General features: G+C 38.1%; 1 protein-coding gene across 3 annotated transcripts in view; it reads left to right on the top strand.

The window, feature by feature from the left end:
* The window catches only part of ZFHX3 (zinc finger homeobox 3), a 512235-nt gene that overhangs the window by 56216 nt on the left and 436480 nt on the right, over positions 1-19539 (top strand). For 2 of the 3 annotated variants that reach the window (XM_074582606.1, XM_074582603.1), the window contains exon 2: positions 10199-10303. The gene's annotated coding sequence lies outside the window, so the exon portion shown is untranslated. The remainder of the gene's footprint in view (positions 1-10198; positions 10304-19539) is intronic. The other variant, XM_074582604.1, reaches the window with a different exon arrangement.

Here is a 19539-nt window from a genome sequence, read left to right as displayed (position 1 = left end):
TTTGTACTCAAATAGCAAATAGCTTCCAAAGAAGTGTTATGTCACAAAGGCAGGGCATATAAAGAGAGGAGGAAAGAAGAATATTATGATGTGTGGCAAACATTGGCTTGGAAATTAATGAGGGTAGAAGAGAAAGATACTGAATTAGTGAAATTCTCTCATCATCCCTCTAACAGGTTTGCTGAGGATTTGGAAATTCACTACATGTATCAGAGATGGGAAAGGTGTATTAATTCAGTGAAATGAAAAAGCTGAGGGGGTTGAATAGAAAGCAGTGATAGAGATAGGAAGTAACTGCTCCTCTGAAGATTGATACTATTTGTGTTTTAAACATTAACTTGAAAATTATCCAAATATTATTTATTATTATTATTTAACATAATGCACAGATTCTTCCCAAAATATCCAAATGTAATGAGAAAACAATAAGCTTCTTAAAGACTGCGGGCTCACTTAATGAGTATTTAGGAATGTTAACAAATAATGTATGTCTTGGAAAAAAAATCTTTTCGTAATAGCACAAATTATTCTCTGGCTTCTGTGTAAATAACAGATACTTTAGAATTTATCTAAATAAAGAAGTTACAGCATAGGCTTTAGCGCTTTCAGAGGAACTATTAATAGTTTATTGTGTCAAATTAAAAAAAAATATCCAGGTTAGCTTTTTCTTTTCTTTTTCCCAAGCTAACCTGAAAAAGAAAAGGTACAGACTGATACCTGAAAAAAAGAGAGATTTAACCTTAAAAAAGAAAACAAGGGATATTTACAGGAAAAATATTTTTTCCATGTAATTTTCTGAACCTTGCATGCAGTAACTGTTGATTATGGAAACATCTGTTTGAAATCTAGGCTTTCTTCTCTGTAACTCCTTTCCCTCTCCTTGATCCAGCAGAGAAATCACAAGTGCCTGTGTTTGACTTATCCTTTTGTTTGGCAAGGCGCTGTGATCGCATACCTCATTTAGCATCTTAACATCGTTCTTGGATGAAGAAGCAGCAGCCTTTGTTTAGAAAGAAAGTCTCTTTGATAATTAGAAGTAGTGCGGGATGTAACAAACCCCCAAGAAAATGTGTTACAAAGTGTGAATGCATCTTTTATTTCAGCAGAGTGCCACTTCCCACATGGTAAAATCCCCAGGCGAGGCTGTGACCGGTGGCCCACCAAGCTTTGCCCTGTCTGCCCTCACTGAGGGTGGGGTGTGGTGGCCAAGGGCTCATGACAGGCTGTGGCCCCCGTGGCAGGCCATGGACCTGTGGCAGGCTGTGGTCCCATGGTGGCTGAGGGCCCGTGGCAGGCTGTGGTCCCTGTGGTGGCTGAGGGCCCGTGACCCTCAGTAAGTTTGCAGATGACACTAAACTGGGCGGGAGCGTTGACCTGCTTGAGGGCCCTGCAGAGGGATCTGGACAGGCTGGATCTAGGGGCCAAGGCCAATGGTATGAGGTTCAGCAAGGCCAAGTGCCAGGTCCTGCACTTGGGTCGCAGCAACCCCATGCATCGCTGCAGGCTTGGGGAGGAGTGGCTGGAGAGCTGCCTGGGAGAAAAGGACCAGGGCGTGTTGGTCAACAGCCAGCTGATTATGAGCCACAGCGTGCCCAGGTGGCCAAGGAGGCCAACAGCTTCCTGGCCTGCGTCAGGAATAGTGTGGCCAGCAGGACTGGGGCAGTGACCGTCCCCCCTGTGCAAGGCCCTGGCGAGGCCCCACCTCAAATACTGTGTCCGGTTTTGGGCCCCTCACTACAGGAAAGACATTGAGATTCTGGAGCGAGTCCAGAGGAGGGCAACGGAGCTGGTGAGGGGTCTGGAGAACGAGTCTGAGGAGGAGCGGCTGAGGGAGCTGGGGGTGTTCGGCCTGGAGAAGAGGGGGCTGAGGGGAGACCTTATTGCTCTCTACGGCTCCCTGAAAGGAGGGGGTAGCCAGGTGGGTGTCAGTCTCTTCTCCCAAGGAACAGGCAATAGGACAAGAGGAAATGGCCTCAAGTTGTGCCAGGGGAGGTTTAGATTGGACATTAGGAAAAATTTCTTCACGGAAAGAGTTATCAAACACTGTAACAGGCTGCCCAGGGAATTGTCATCCCCAGAGGTATTTAAAAGATGGGTAGACATGGTGCTTAGGGACATGGTTTAGTGGTGTTTTTGTCAGTGTTAGGTTGATGTTTGGACTGGATGATTTGAAAGGTCCCTTCCAACCTAAGTGATTCTGTGACAGGCCATGGGCCTGTGGCAGGCTGTGGCCCCTGTGGTGGCTGAGGGCCCATGACAGGCTCTGGTCCCTGTGGCAGCCCATGGCCTTTCACGGTGCCCTGCCCTGAGCACCTCAGCCAGAAACCAATGCTGTTCATTTTTATTTTGGCTCCCTTAATTTACACCACCAAATGAGACCATTTTGGTGCCAGCATTACTCCCCCGGTTTTCCTGTGACCCCCAGCCACGACATTAAAGGCACACGTATGCGTGGCGCTTTGCTTGTGGGGGAGTCTCTGTGCTCTTGGGGGCCTTGGCTGGGCCCCCATCTCGGCTCGCTCCGAGCCCCCAGGAGGAAGGTTAGGTAGGCCCAGGGGACAAAGGGCCGCAGAGGAACAGCCCCGGGGTGGGGAGGCAAATGGCTCCCTGCCTCTGGAGGTGGTGGGGAGCTGCTGCAGGGCACAGACCCCTGCCTGCCCCTACTTGCCTCATCAAGAACTTGATTGGTGTCAGAGTCAAAAGCATTTACACCCGATCTTTTCACAGAGAAAGTCATTGGGGTGATTCAGTTTTATAAAGGAGGAGTTTACTGCTGCAGAGGGCTCCTCCTGTGTGAGTGGCAGAAGTTGAAATTAATATAGCATGCAGGAAAAGGAGCGTGGACTCCACGAGTAAAGTGGATAAACACCTCCTTAAAAAGCAGGATTTTTTTCTGCCTTACCAAGTGACTGCTGATGTGGTACTGGTTGAGGCACTTAACTCAGCCCTCGTGCAGACACTGCTAACTGGGCCTGCTCCGCCGTCTGGGTGCAGTCTGTGTGCCGTTCAGTTTGCAGAAGTGGTGAAGAATCACAGCGGCAATGGGAACTAGTGAAAGCCATTCTAGAGTGTATTAAGTGCTATGAAATGCTGTGCTTTAAAAAAAAATCAAGTCTAAGGTGGCTTAGAGTGGATACCCAAAATTAATAGACATATTTGACCTTAATCTGTCTTCCTGGACAAGTTTAATTATGGCAATTTCTTAACTTCAGCTTGAGCTCTTGTTTTAGAAATGTTAGTGTTATTTTAATGTGTGGGGTTTTGTATTTAATATCACTGCGTTTTCCAAGGAAAAGCAGAAAATTTTCATCTGTGAAAATTTACTGGAGTGGAATAAACCAAGACTTTGGTGATTCTTAAGATTAATTTGTCTTTCTAAATAAATTATTGTTTCTGAGATGAGCTCAAATTGGGGGTGAGGAGGAGGAAATCAGAAATACTATTTCAACAGCCAAATTTAAAAGGTAATCTTTTTTTGGAATGGTACTGTTCCCTTTGTGATCACAGTCTGTCCTGTCAGGAATTTTTTGGTGTAAAACATTGGGTAAGATCTGATGATTAAAAACTGATGATGCACATGTTGATTTACGCCAGTTTAAGTCCTAGCATTTTTTTAGCTTTTATTATTTGTCTTATATAACTTAAAGATGTAAAGGTTGTGATATCTCTGTGTAATTTGAAAATATAAAATGTGCTAAACCACAGTCATATGTATGTATTTGTAGTACATCCAAATATGTGTTGTCATTAATACTAGTAATTTAGAAAAAAAAAAAAGAGTCTTTAATAGTTACTTTCCTTAGTCAAACTATTTGCCTTTTTTATCTAACCTATTGCTGTTGGTGCCTGCTTCGATGGCAGGAGCTTTCTCAGTCATGCCAGCAGCATTATGGAGGAGATTTATTCTGCCCCAAAGAGCTCCAGACACTGTAACATGCAAAATTGTACTGAACTAACAACTGATAGGAATAAAGGCTTTAGGTTAACTGTTTTTTTCTTAGCTGATGGTAGGAAGAAATGCTTGATGTACTTTTGCTGTCCTCCTTTGAAAACAAAAGGCAGATGCTAGATTTCCAGAGGAGTTAACTTTAAGAAGTCCGCTTGTGGTATAAAAATGCATTTCTGATTTCCTGGAAGTTTGGAAGGCAGGGTTTGTAAAGAGATATTGGATGTTGTATCTCTTACATGACATATACGATTTTGCTATGTTTTACTTTTTCACTGTTTACAAGGAAAACTGAAAATGTCAAATTTTAGATACAAGCAGCAATTTTACATCTCTGTTTTTCATAAATTTGACATCATCTACTCACATGAAATAATTTCAAGTTTGCTATTAAAAAGTGAAACTACCAGTGCCTGAGGTTGAAGACTCTGAAGAAAGTAGTTATGAGACTTGCTGATGGTGTAGAAAAAACTCCTGTGTCATATATATAAAATTAAACTGTTTACTTCTTTCTTTCTATAGGGCTAGTTTTGTGAGTAGGATTCTAACAGAGCAGGAGAACTCGTTGCTTGAGTGCACTTACTTTAGTTCCACATCTTATCCAACTCTAGGAACTTGAACTTGTCATTATCAGACATAGAAGGTCAATGCATTAGCCATGGTACTAGTTCTTTCATGTGGCCTTTCTGAAGAAGAAAAAAACAGCTTTTAATCTTAGCTTTTATAAAATACTGTGTGTACTGGGATACATCCTAACTTGTCATTTTCTCGTCTGTTTTAGTGCTGGGGGATATCTGGAGATGCTTTACGATGCCACACAGATACACATGTCTGCAAAAGGCCTAATCTGAAGTGAATCTTCTATAAATAATAAACAACAAATAGGTTCCTTTTAGTTATATTAGCCCCAAAATAGGTCACGTACATTTGTTTTAAATGCAAACTTAACAATAAAGTAAATTCCCTAGGTGGAGAATTTGATGTGTTTGTGCAAATTTTCTGGACACAGTACAAAAAAACCCAACACCTTTATTTTACCATTTAAAATATTTATACATTGCCTCTTAAAGTCCTGTGTTTGAAATACTGTTTATAATAAGCACCCTGCTAGAGAACTAATAGTTGCAGTGTAAACACTTGCCATTTCTTACTTAAACACAAAGTAATCTTTATTAACTTTCTTTTTGTACAGAAACTTTGTGTTTTCTGTAGTTACCAGAACAGTTCTCACCGCTGTCAGTTTCCTGCCTCCAAATATCTACACTCATTTGTGGTGTCCTCTTCTTTAAGTCAAAACAAACTGATATTGAATTATCCAACTGGCTAGACATACATGCAAGATGCGCCTCCATCTCAGAGTAACTTTCTAACAGATTGTACCTAGTTCTCAGACTTAAGTTGTTCAGTGTGCAAATATATTAATAGTAAAATGATTGCCTAGAGTAGAGTAAATTGGTACGTTTAGTATGCCAGTACTTCAGCTAAAATAAAAGAAGGAATTCACTAAAAAGGAGGAGCAATGAGACGAAAATCTAAATGCGTGTATTTTCTGTAAAATTGCAGTATATACCTCAGGGGAGCAAGCTTTTTTAGCTCATGGTCCACAGGGTCTTGTGGTTCCACGGACTGCTTCTCAGGAAAGGTGATTAAGGAAAGCAAACCTTGTGTCAGTAGGCTTTCGCTTTCTAGGCTGTGTGTCTCCACTGGAAATATTAATATGGTTTTCAAATAAAAAAAGGCTGAAAAGACTGCCTAGGCAATCCTTTTAATGCTCCCCCTGAATATAAGAACTAATATTTTAAATTCTGTGGGTAACTACAATATAAAGGAAGGCATATCTGAGAAATAGGTAATTTATTGTGGTTGTTTGGAATTAAAATGGCTATGACACCTATTGTAATTTTCATACTATTTCTGCGTAATATAATGGTGTTTGGATTTTAATTGGAGTCTTTAAGTGCTACTATAATACAAATAATGCGTATAGGATGTCTCACAGTAATATTAGACAAAGGTAAAATGCTAAAAATTGTAGTGCCACATTTTCCAGCTTGTGTTCTTCTGTGGAGCTAGCTAGAATCTTAAGTTCTGTGTGTCACCCATTGTAATATACATAATTTCTTCGTCCCTATTCATTTTCATCCCTGAGATGCATTGTAAAAGTGTAAATCCATCACTAGATAATTTTCAGTTCCATTATTTACAAAAATGAATAGTTAAGCAAGTCATTGTTATTAGTGGGATGCTATTGTTGTTTCACAGAGATAGGGACTGCCAAGGTCTTGAATGATGTACACTTGAATGTTCTTTCAAGATACTTGTACCTGTTTCATTTGGGAGGAGTTTCACTCATGTAAAATCAAACAGAAACAATTTTAGTAGCCTCTGAAAAGAGAAGAAGGGAAAATGGATATTAATGAACTATTTAATATTCTGCTATGGAAGAGATGCAGTGATTTTGCTGTTGACACTTTTGCATGGAATTAAAGAGATCTGGTGGTTGTTTTACTCGTCTGTCTTTGTTCCTGAAAGACTTTTCAGTGTCATCAGATTTGGTTTTGTAACCTAAGAGATATTTTACAGACATGCAGACAAGAAAAAGACGCTTCTTTTTCATGAAATTCATTGGTATTCAGAACATGGTCCTTTGATGAATTAGAAATTTTGGCTAAAGCTTTAATGAGGTTTTTATTTCCTGAACTTATGTTGGAAAATGTGTAGGCTCCATGATTCGCAATTCTGAATAAGGTTGTTTTTTTTTTTTCCAAGAATATTTCTGTCTGATTGTTTATTATTCAATATTTTATTGATTTGTGAGTTGAGAAGTTCGCAACGGAGGTGGAACAGTTTAGAGCTATAGATCTTTACTGCATGGTCTGCATTGATGTGCTTGCTTGCTACATTCAGGTAAGCATTCACAATTCAAGGTTCTGCAGACAATATTGTGGCAGAAATAATGCAGGTAGCTGCAGAACTCTTGTTGTAGACGCACCGTTATATCAGATGTCTGCTGGTTTATTAGTGCTTATTCGTTAACACCAAATCTTGTTTGCACCTGTCCATATGCTAATACCTACAGTGAAGCGGTGTTGGAGGGAGAAGGGCAAGGCAGGGATCCCGTAAGTCTGGGGTTGCGGACTTCTGGGTGAATCGTTGATATTAGGGTGTGCTTTGGGCGTACTTATTTTGCAAATCATAATGGCATTGCCAGTAGAGTCTTTACCTTTTTGATGTAGGAGAACCTGTGCAACTTCTGACAGAGGAATCTATAGAAACGGTTGTCTCCTTTTTGCTGACTCTTATCTTTTAATTTAATTCTGCGGTATTAGTCAGTACATGTAAGTTCCCTTTAAGTTTTCAGCTAATGATACTGTAATGTCAATGGCTTGTTTCTGAGACTGGATTTTCAAGAAACTGCTGTGAATGTAGACAAGCAGATTTACATACTTGCTGCATAAATGTAACCAGATAACCATTTGTATTTATTTCATGTTTAGTAAAGTCTTTCATCATGTGACTGTTTTTTTCATTGAACGTGGACAAGTAATTTGGGAAGTTTCCCACATGCTGTCATTGAATGGTCTTAGATTTTGTCACCTTTCTTGTGTCCCTGTACTATGCTATTCACAGAAGTTCTCATAGCTCAAAATTGTTTGATTCGTTTGACTTACCACATTTTGATAACTTACATGTATTCCAGCATGTTAAAAAAAAAAAAAAAAGCAATATTCAAGTTATTGTTGTAGCTTGCCCTTTAATTTACTTAAAACCAAAGTTTTTCAGGGTCGCAACATTTACAGAAATATTTTAGCGTTGATTGAAAAGCAGGATGTATCAGTATATCATCTTAGCAGTTACGAAAAATTTTTGAAAGAAAAATTCAGTAGCAATAAGACTTTTTTTTGCTGCAGAGTCAACAAATAGATAATGAACTTGGGGCAGTATTTTGTACCTTTGTATTTAACCATGAGTGTTAATAGTATAGAGCATTATCTAGTAGTTTTTCTCATTTTTGAAGGTATTTTCCACATCATTACAGTGATATGGCTGTGGATGTGGAGAAAAGTTCTTCATCAATATTCACTTTAATACACATTAATGAGTGGAAAACTGAGTAGTGGTTCGTGCTCCTGAAGATGGTATTCTCTTCAGGTACACAGCTTCAGGTACTGAGGGTGACAATACTTGGGGCGCTATTGGTTGCGCTGGGTACTGTTGTAGGTGGTGATAAGCCATGCTGAAGTCAGGTGTTCCCACTAAGTGGAACTATAGCATGCTTCTCCTCCATCATGCTAATTCATTTTTCTAATCCAGATGTATCTTATTAAAAATGACTGTCCTAGATTTTCTACTTTTCTCTTGATTCATTTCCCTTTGCTTCCTGGATCCCATATCTAGCGCCACAGAGACTACCCTTGAGTCTCTAGTATTGCCTTCCATATTTAAGTTTTTTTTTCCTGTCTCCTTTTCCCTCTTCCACTTTTGGGGATCAGATTGTCACTTACGCTGTGGGTGCCTAATCTATTTAGACTACTCTGATCCTTTATCCTGTTGGGTTTTGGTTTGTTTGTATTTTAAGATTCATTTTCTGTTGTGTGCAGCTCCCTGCTTCATTTTTGTGTTGTATCTGCCCAGTGTAAACAGCTCTCGTTATAAGTGACCTCCTTCTCCTGCTGTGTTTTTTCTCTCCTTCAGTTCAGGAAACATCAGAGAAGAATAACGATGTTTTTTACGGCTAAGGTCAGAGGAGTAGGGAAATTCTAGGCATCCAGCCCAGTGCAGAGAGCTCCTCACTCTGGAGCGGCGTGCTCTTATGTCAGTTGCAAATGATGTCACTTTTCACTGTTAGAAGTAATGTCAGATATTAATTAGATTGTAATCTGATATAGGTCAATGTTTGGAGATGACAAGATATGTTTGGACTGTTTAAAATTGCAGTACCTGTTTCAGACCACCTTATCTTGCAAACCCTGCAATCTGTTCTCAACTTTTTAAAAAGGAAATATAATGTATCTGCTTACTGCTTGAAGCTTCGTTTCCTCTGCAAAGTCTTTTCCGGAGAGAAGAAATTTACTGACTGGATGTTTCAATTCTTATTAATATCTGTATATTTAAATTTTTGAGCACAGAAATTTGATGAATCTGTGAAAACTGTCCATGTACCCCTATTCTGTCTGTTTGACACTGGCAATTTCAGTATATGACAGATGTTTGAAAGGTAAAACGCTTTTTTTGGTGACTAGTTTTGCCCTGATTGGCAGATATAAAAATAAAATTAAAATATTGTTTTGACACACAAAAGGAAGAGAGTCATATAATCTATATTTATTGCCTCTTTCATATGGTTTATAATGATTGACTCTTGGGCCTTATCTTTCTGAAAATATTAACGTGCTTTTTTCAAAAGTGTTCTTCCATCTGCAGCTTTCGTTACAATTTGGTTTGTGTTTTTCAGTCTCTGTATCGATGTATTAAGGAGTGGAAAGAAGGGGTCTTTTTGCTTGGTAGCTTTCCATAATTTTTTCCATGCAGAAATATAGATTACAGAAGTAGCTTGGGCTGATTTGGCTTTTATACGAGGGCAGGAACACAAGGTGTTGGGGGACCAGCACTCTGTATGGCCATGCCCAATGTCTTCTGAGCATAAACTCAAAAACTGTGGTGAGCACAAACCCACCTAGTGTTCATAGTCTAGTCTGAGCTGAGTTTGGCTTTGGTCATACAAAAGGAGGGGAAAGTTGAGCTCGCAAGGCTGACATCAGCCCCTCGTGTCCCTTTAGACTGACTGTGGCGCTGCTTCTCCAGTCAGGTCTGCTGTCCCATATCACAGATTGCTTTATAGCAATGTCACCTTCCTGGCATTGAGCAGAACAGGTAGCTGTGCTCTACCCTACGGCGTGAGGAATTCGTGTACCAAACAGCTGTGAGGTGGCTGAAGACAGCTGAGCTGCTGGCTCTGACTGTGCTGCAGAGGCATAGGAGGTGACAGTAGGTTACCGCTGTATGCATACAATATTATTGCCCTCCAAAAATTCTGATATTGCATGCATTTGAGATGCTAGTATTAGCATGGTACCAATATATACTGGTGTGGAACCAAACTAGTAGTTGCAGCCTCTCTCATAACATACCTTTACTTGTAGAATATAAAAGAAGACCATAGGGGATTTGTTTTAGTCAAACAGACAAGAAAAAATTGTTTGTTCACATCCAGCCCCTGCTAAATTTGTGTTTTTCATTTATTTGTGCTAGCTACTTTCTGGATTTATCCTGAACGAGACGTGGAATTACTGAATTAATGCCCAGGAAGTGAGTATCCTGTGTTACATGCTACGGTCCAGAAGTCCTTCATAAATGGTGAGAAAGCCTCTTCCTTTGTATTTCCAAGCTGAGTTCCAAGTGCAAGTATTTAGTATTATTTAAATTAGTTTTTTGTAAAAGCTGCCCATTTTTCAGCTTTCAGTCTAACACAGTGGAAGGTGTGTGAATTGTGGCCACAGTGTGAGTTTAAGGCTTTAGCACGTAGATTAGTGAATTATGTATTTTCAGAACATAGCTCTGTATTTGAGCATTTAAAGGCCATACCAACAATAATAACTTTAGCAATAATGATAATCTTCATAATTTTTTTCCGGGGCGGTTGCAGCAGTAAGTGATCTGCCTGTGTTAATGGCCACAGAATATGTAGGTGATCTTTGTCTAAATATGCATTTTTGCAAGGAGAAGCTTTGTTCCAGACTCTTACACTGTCCTGGGAGAGTAATTTCTGAAAATATGATATAAATGCAAATCTGTGTTTAAAAGTATTGAAACAACTGTGTGCATTAGCTGGTTGCTTGCTATGGTATATTGTTTCAGCAGTGAGTTTGCAGTGTAATTTTATTTTGATGTATGGGTATATATTATTTTTTTTCTTCATTGTCTAGTAATAAGCATGCTTTGCTTCTCTGTCATCTGTGCTATGGTGGTCTACTTGCACAGTTGAATTTTGGCCAAAAAAAATTGAATTGGGGAGTGGGGAGGTGGGGGGCGGGGGCAGGAAAGAAGGCTTCTCTTCACTTTGTGCTAATAGTATAGACAGGTTTGTGGAATCACTGCAGCAAGTTTTAAATGATGTATGAAATGAAAAATTCCTGTCTGATGCACAGAACAAGTACAGCCATTGCTGTCTACGAAATCGCTGCTGCAAGAGGCTATTTGTTCTAATACTATTTCAGACATGCCAACTTTTAATTTTTTAAAAAACTCTCATGCTTTTATGTGGAAGACATAAGTCTTTCACAGAAACAAAAATTTGTTAGAAAAATCTTTTAAGATGCTGCATCAATAAATGCCCTAAGGAAGTTTTCTAGGTTTTTGTTTTTGTTTGAGCCTAAGCAGTATTACTTTACAGTAAGACATGTGGATATGATGATGGTGGTGACAATGCGTCGAACTTTACTAAAGTGAGAATTTTAAAAGCTGAATAATAGGATTCAAGATCAGGAATCCAGTGAAGTAGTTTGTTTGAGAGGTACAGTGGGTTTAGGAAGTAGAGTGGAGGTAAGAGTGATATCCAATGGGGAATCAAGAGTTCCAGTTTTGTGGGGCAAGTCATATATTTGCATGGTTGATACAGAGTAGGAACTCTTGGGCAGTGATACAGAACTTTCTTTTCCGGTTTTCCTTTTAGTCCCCTAAACTTTTTTCCTGCACTTAATGACATATGGCTTCTGTGGGGAAAAACAATATTTCAATTAAAGCATACATACGTGGATCCAAAGTAACATTGTCCTGGTTAGTTAAACATTTGTATTTCCCAGCATCTGAGTTTGATATGTCTGTGTCATTCTGAAAATGTAGTTTTGAAAGTTTATTTAAGGAATGTATGCATAGGTAACTACATACATGTAAAATATACTGAATTATTTGTATGTACTGTAAGAACACAGTGTAAGAAATGTGTCTAGGTAAGAGGGCATTGTCGCTTATAAAAGTATTTGTATATTCACAACGAGAAAGCTTGGAGTTACTTAGCTTGAAGAAATGTTTTCTCATGACTTCGGGAGTCAGAAAAGCAAAAGCTGCCTAGGCTTTTTCTTCTGAAAATATTAGCTGCTTCTTTTTAAAATATACGTTAAACTTACCTCCCGGCCCCATCTATTTACACTTTGTTATAGACCTATGGTTACAGTAGAAAATCCATATTAATTAATTATTTTATATTAGATTTTATATTAGATTATTAATTAGATTATATTATATTTTATATTAGATTTATTTAATCTAAATTAAAAAAAAAAACAACCAACAATAAAATTCCTTAAAACCATGAGAAATTATAATCTAGTGGTGTCAGTTAGTTGTAGGGTCTTTTCTGTAGGGGCCTTACTCTTATCCTTCTTATGCAGTTTTTCAGATAATTGTGAAAGGGTATGAAAAGCCTGCTGTACTTCTCTCTTTCACAACTCTTACCTAGGGCAGAAAATCTAAAAAATTGTGTCTGATAGGACACCCATGTCAAACACATATCAAATGCAGTTGTTTTCTTAAAAGCAAAAAAAAAAATATTATAAATATCATTTGGTTGGATGAAAACACTCCCCCCCCCCCCCGAAATCTTGAAAATCTCAAAGGTGCAAAAGGGTTTCTGTATCATTTATGATTCATAAGTGGATCAGTGTTATTAAAATCCACAGGAGCCTTTTGTTCATTTAGTCAGTCAAAGAGCTGCCCATCAGTCACTGTTCTATGCAGGAGCATCCTTCTGCAGGTTTCAGCTGTTTTTTCAATAACTCCTTGGTGTAAAAAAATCAACTAATTATGCCACTGAAATACAAAGATTATTAACTCCAGAAGATTTTTGCATCTTAATTTTATAGACCTACCAAAAGTGATCTTTCAAGCACAGAAAGCAAGTTACGTTACCCTTTCTGCATAGAGTTTTTGCATATGCAGAGTCTCCAAGCCTCTTATTGTATAATTTTGTTGTGGTTTTAAATTGCTAGTGGTCAGGATTTTTTACATTAATATTAAAAACAATACTGGAAGGAAAATAATTTTTATATTGTGCTATCAGGTTTCTTAGAAAGAAGAAAATAATGTCTGAAGAAATTGAAAGCATTTTCATAAATCTTGCTTCATTATTTATCTTAAAATTCTTTTTAGTATTTTCATGTTGTGTTTCTATAAAAACACATACTTTCTAACAGCTTTGCTTTTCTGCGTTGCTTATGCAAGCAACTAAGTGGTTAGAAAGAAAAAAAGATTATAGGAAGGGGACAGCGTATAGATGGCTTTTAAAGCCACTATCAAATGTGTTTGTTTTAATGATAGTCAGTATTGCCTGTTTCTTAATATTGTTTCCTTCATTCAATATCTGGGGCTTCAGAATTGCCTGACCGATCCATCTAGTCAAATTTCCCGTCTTCTGGGCTATCCTGTCGGAGCAGGAGTGCAAAACTCAATGAAGTGATGAACAGAAACCTAAATTCACTAGTGCTGGATCGCACTTTCAAATTACCAGTGCTTTTCATGCCCTCCTTTCTTCAGGTCTCCCAACCCAGGATCCCAGTTTGCACTTCTGGTATTTCATTCTCTTGTATAACACACCCCAAACCCCCTGCTGCAGTTCCCGCCTGTGCGCTCGCTCTCCAGCTCTCGGTGTTTGGGTCTGCTTCTTTGCTGCACATCAGGATCAGAAACTTTTGGAGGCACTGTGGAACAACCCGGGGCTGTTGGGTAGCCTGTTGTCACTGTGTCAGCAGGAGCGGGTTGTTTGGAGACCTGGCTGCTGACCAGCTGCTGCGTGGTGAATACTGCTGCTGTAGCTGGTCAGAGTAACTGCGCACTGGGAATCAGCTTTTACAAACTGTTGTTACTGAACGTTTGGTTGTGGTCACATACCTGACATTTGGCTGGGGCATAGCAATCGGTTTCTCACAGCTGATTCTCGGTGAGTAGTTCTTTGCAGTGTCTGCTTAGCTCAGAGGAAGCAGTCACAGAGAAGTGGCCACTGCATACAGCTTAGTAACAAGGGGGACCAAGAGCTGGTCTGCTCAGTGTCCTGACATCTTCAGTCTCTCCAGCTCTTTCTCCTTCTTCCTCTGTTGCAGTAGTTTACAACTCTTTCATTTTTATAATGCTTTTCTCCTTGGACCTGCCTTTTCCCAAACTTCTTCGGTGATCACCTGGAGAAGAGTTCTTGTATGCAGAACCCCTGTAGGTAGCTCATTGTGTGATGGCCAAGATGGGCTATTGTGAGCTGCTGCAGTCATCTTTTGGCTTCTCAGTAAAGCTGAGTCTGTTTATACAGCGAGGAAAAAACAGAGCATCAGACAGATGATTTTTGTTCTCCTCTTGTTCTCTTTTCTTTGAGTTGTCTTGGGTCAAATTGCTGAATTTCTTTGTATCTTGGTCTTACACTTTGTTTTAAAATGTTTTCAAATCTGTAGAGGGCAATTACTCTTTTTAAAAGTATTGACTATTGTTTCAAGTATTTGTTACCGTACTAAAACAAGTTTTGTTCTTATGAAGAAACTGTTCTTCATTACAGATTATAATTGTCTTTTGGCCTTGAAAGTTACCTTTATGTTGATTTAGTGTAGGTAACATTTTTTTATGTGTTATTACAAATAATTAGAATTTGCTTTGCTGGAAGTGGATGATTTTGGAATGAATATGCTGTGGAAAAAAGAAATAAGGGGTAAACTGATAGTTGCAGGGCAATTATATGGTAGACTATGATAAAATAAGAAGCAATAGCATGAATAAAACAGATAATCAACCATTTTTTTTTACTGATATTGTTTGACAAGAAAAAAAAGGTTCTGCTTGGTTACTACAAAGCATTTAATACTGAATCCTGAACTGTTTTTGACCAAATTTGTGTGTGGATATTAGTCTCTGAAAACCCAATAGAAAGCGCACTAGGAATTGTGACTTAAATTTCTAGCATGAAAAAAATACTGCTCATAAAGGAAAAAGTTCTTATTCTCTGTGATAGCCAATAGATCGCTTCATCTTACTGTCATTTAGCTTAGCTTCAGAAATGCTTGTGGCAAAACCCAGATCCTTACATTTGTTTTAAATGAAATGGAAGATTAAAAGTACTTTACTACTTAATTCCTCCTTGATTTCAAAACGGCAAAAATTTGGAAATGAACCAAAATTATTGGTGAAACTATCTGGACTGATGAATTTAAGAACTTGAGTGTTGGAAAGTCAGGAGGAGTGTTGTAAGTCACAGGTAGAAATGCTATCTGGGAAGTGCATTCTAAGCAGAAGGGAGGAACTTGCAGGAATGGGCTGTCAACCTACTTACAAAAGAAACCCTCCCCAAAAAACCTCTGCCTACACACACCCCACCACCTCCCCCTCCAGAGACAGAGTAATGGGAAGTCAATAAATAATGGGAAACTTGTCAGCGCAGGCAAGTTACAAATTGTAGTAATCAACTGGAACAAAATCATCACTACAAAAAAAAAAAAGAAAAAAAAGAAAATAGTCAAACGTTTCGTAGTCTCATAACTGAAAAGAGAAGAACTAGCAGAGTGTTAAAATGGGCTGATGGGAAGTCCAGGCTTGTTCAGAACTTCTTCAGTACTAAAAGTGTTAACGTGCTTTAAGTTAGGAAGATGGTAGTGTCCATCCAAAACTTTTGAAAGGACTGCCACATAAAGCCATAGCTGCTGTATTACAGACTGGTTTTCTTTAATATAAGAAAGAAGAATACTGTGGCAACATGAAGGAAATTAATGACAGGAAACTTAATTGAAAAAGGAATAAAGTGAACTTGCCAAAGATTGACTGTTCCAGAAACATTTAGTTTCTTCCTTTAATACTAAAAAAATATTATTAGTAAAAAGCGCTGCAAGCCTATCCTTTCATGAGTCCTGTAGAGCAACTGATACAATGACACCGTGGAAAATATTTATTTCAGAAGTAGAAGATTGTTTGTAAGAAGTGTAGTGCAAATAAAAGAGTTTTTGTGTGCTGAAAATGAATTTATCAAACTGGATGGAAGTTACTTCTTCCTCAAAGATCAACCTCTTTTTATACTTCTTATTTATAACTCTTCTATAAAAATCACATGTGGATTACTGAAATTGGGCTGAGGACCCGATGCTGAGAGATGCTGACAACAGAGTGAAAGTTTGGGACATTAAATAGGAAGAACCGGATGACTTTGTAGAAGTAATGAAAATAAGGTGAAATCTAATGGATTCTAGTAAGAATATCTTTTGCTGTTAGCTGAAAGTATAGCATTTGCTAGGGGTGAGGGTGTGTTAGCTGACAACAGTATGACTGTGCCACCAACGTGATGTGTTAGTCAAAAAGCCAAGTGCAACCCTAGGACACACGAAGGAAAATGTAATTCCAGAGAGGCCAGCAAAATACTAGTGCTGTTGTAATAGCAACTGGCAAGAGCTCATCTATCTACAGAGGAAAAATGTGGCAATGTGAAATCAGGACTATCTTTTAGTTGGAGAACAGTGCACGGGGGATCTCTATATCTAATCATTACTCAGGGCTGTAACAATTAACATTGAGTCAAGACTTTGTCTTTCTTTAACAAGGAAAGTATGGTAGGTCAGTTCTCCTAATGATGCTCTCTGAACGTGTTCGATATAAATGATTTGGTAATCTGACAAATAGGAAGAATAACCTGAAGTGTAAGATTACTTTTTTTTTCCTAATGAAATGTGTTAGAGATACTATGACACTGGTAGCAGGTGGAAGAAGAAAACAGTTCTTGAACTCTTTACTAAATTGATATACTAATCAGAATGACTTTTCTAGAAAAGAAAGAAGAGTCCCACTTTGCTTGGACTCTATCCTTCCTATTTTCCTTTTTCAGAAATGGAAGATTAGGAGGTGTCTGCACCAATGTGATAAAATGTTCCTGTGAAATTGTATTGTATTTTCGCCTTGAGTTGCTGGCGAAATGAAGTTGTTCGTTTTCAGTGCTGCTTTGTTTTTGACCCCTTTTTGTGAATTCTCTGAGGAAAGAAACATATTCCCATCTTTTATAGTAATCAAATTTATCTGGCATCTCTCAGCCTCTTGCATTACTTATGCTACAGTTGGCCAGCCTTGGGAAGGCTTTAGCGGGTTTATTTATTTATTGTTCTAAAGTGAAGGTTTTTGACTTGAGGTCCCCATATGATCCTAGGGGATTTTAAGAGAAAAACTGAAAGTGCTTTCTGCCATTATTTTGATACAGTTATTTTCTGTGAAACTATTACAAAAAAACCCACACCACCCAAAACCTAAAGAAAACCCCCATGTGTCCAAACTCCCGAAGAAACATTTGTCTATTGAGAGAGAGAAGAAACTTCATTATCTGAGTTGTGTTGGAAATGTTCTCATTTCGTTCTGAGGTCAGAGAGGCTGATGTCATTGCATTTAGTTTCAGTGAGAATTTCAGTGTCGTAATTGTGTGTATGTGCTAATGAAATTTCTTTAACATGTCTAATAGCTTTTAATATCCCCGTGTTTAGTAAATTGCATCACAGCCTGTAAATATTAGCTATCTGGGGCTAGTTGCTATGAGACTAGAAACACCCTTAAATCTTACTGAAGGGAGAGGATATGGGCAGTTATGTTCCAGTGGAGCCAGGCAGCTTTTGTAGTTCATGTATTCAGTATTTTCCTCTAATGCCTTGTGAAAAATAGCACTTGTATGTTCATGAAACATAGATGAAAATTCAGCATAAACAAAACTGGCCCTTGTCCTGTTGGCCAATGGCATTTGTGGGAAGCAAGCTGCATTTTGGTAAGAATGATATACAGTGAGGCATATATAATATCTATACGTAGATGTATAATCAGCAAGCAGTCTCTTCTCTCCCCCCTGGACATGATGCAAACCATCCTAGAACAAATGACTTAGCAAATTTTCAAGCTTCTTACAGGCTCAGAGCTTACAACTGGCTAATATTTTGTTAATATGTTTTGCTTTTTGAAATGGCTTTAAAGAACAGGCAAACAAATACATTTCTAGCTGAATTTATTTTCAGTAAGTGAAGTAAGTTTGAACATCAAGATTTGAATGTACAAAACAGAAACACTGAAGGTGCCCTGTGGCATACAGCAGAGATTAAATGAAATCAGAGCACTAATATAGAGATGGGTAGTTTTTTGTTTAAAGGTATAACAGTTGTTTTTTGCAAAGGTGCACTTCCAGCTTGAGTCGGCTGAAAACAGCCAGTGGGGAAAGAAGCAGAAAGGAATTGACAGTGTTAGAGCGGGAAGAACTGTGTGTACTGCAAAACTCGCGTTGTATTGGCTGCTGCTTGCCATAGAGGATCCGCAGGAAGTGTGAGATATGCTACAATTAGATAATTTAATTAGTCATGAAAAGTGTAGTTTGTTCAGTAATTTAATGTTACTGTATATATTATTTACAGAAACACATAAGCATGTATCCCATTTAAAATATTTTGCCTCTCTTCCAAGGAACTTTCCTGAGGTACTACTTTTGCATGTTGTACAATAAACAGGACATTTCTAGTCATCACAACTTTGATCTTAATGTTCACTAGATTTAAAAGCAATCACACGTTGTGTAAGGAATCTCAAATGTTTAACTCATGTTTGGAATATTTTTGAAGATGTACCTCACAGTATTGACTGCTAAAATCTTGGGCAAAAAAGGGAGCAACCTCTATTATAAAACACAAGGATCATTTAGAAAATGTGTGGCAATAATATTAAATTGAAAGGGAAATTGAAGACAGAAAACTCAAACTTAAGACAGCCTGTCAATCAGAAAGTCAGCCTGAAGAGTATCACTAGAGATCTGAGAATAGGGCGTTAATATTAGTCTTCTGCTTCAGCTCAGTGTAGTAGCACCTTAATTTTTTTGTGTTTTAAAATAGATTCTCCAGGCTATTCTTTATATTAGGTTTAGACAGAGGGAATTTAGCAAAAGGCAAAGAAAAGCAAAGAAAGGCAGTGCTACATAAAAATAAGATTATTTTTTTTTGTTGAATATACTTTGTCTTTTTCTGAAAGCCTATTTCTTTTAGTAGAATGCCTATTGACCACATTCAGCTTTGTCACAGCTTCTTTTGTAACTTCTGTTTCTATTGCTGTTTCTTCATCAATTTATTTTTATATTTGAAAAAATGAAATGCTGGTTATAAGGGAAATAAAGCTGTACTGGGGTATCATCAATTATTTTGCTTTCAAATACGATTTATTTGACTAACAACCTTAAAAGCTTTGACTGATTTAATTTTATTTTATGCTCATGAAATCCACAGATGGCTGACCTAGCCGTCTTCCTCATCTTCTACTTTGTAAGTCCCAAATGGTATTCCCCCTCTGATTCTTTGATCCTATGAAATTTTTCTTAGAGGAGTAAACAATGATGGAAAGAAAATGTTCATATTACATTTTAGATGTACATACCAGTGTAGAGGGATTTTTATTGCAGGAGAAAAATCAAATCCTTGTCACCTAAACTGCTAATTATGTTTGATAAATGTATGGTATATATTTAATGCAAAGAGAATTTAGGAAATAATACACCTTGTGTAATTACAGCGACCGAGCTACTTCCATCAATCTAATTTTTCTGATTCAGGTTCATTTGCATTGCATTATTT

Source organism: Larus michahellis, chromosome 4, assembly GCF_964199755.1.
Source record: "Larus michahellis chromosome 4, bLarMic1.1, whole genome shotgun sequence".
NCBI lineage: Eukaryota > Metazoa > Chordata > Aves > Charadriiformes > Laridae > Larus > Larus michahellis.
The sequence above is the reverse complement of the archived record's forward strand: the minus strand, read 5'-3'. Positions and strand labels throughout refer to the sequence as shown.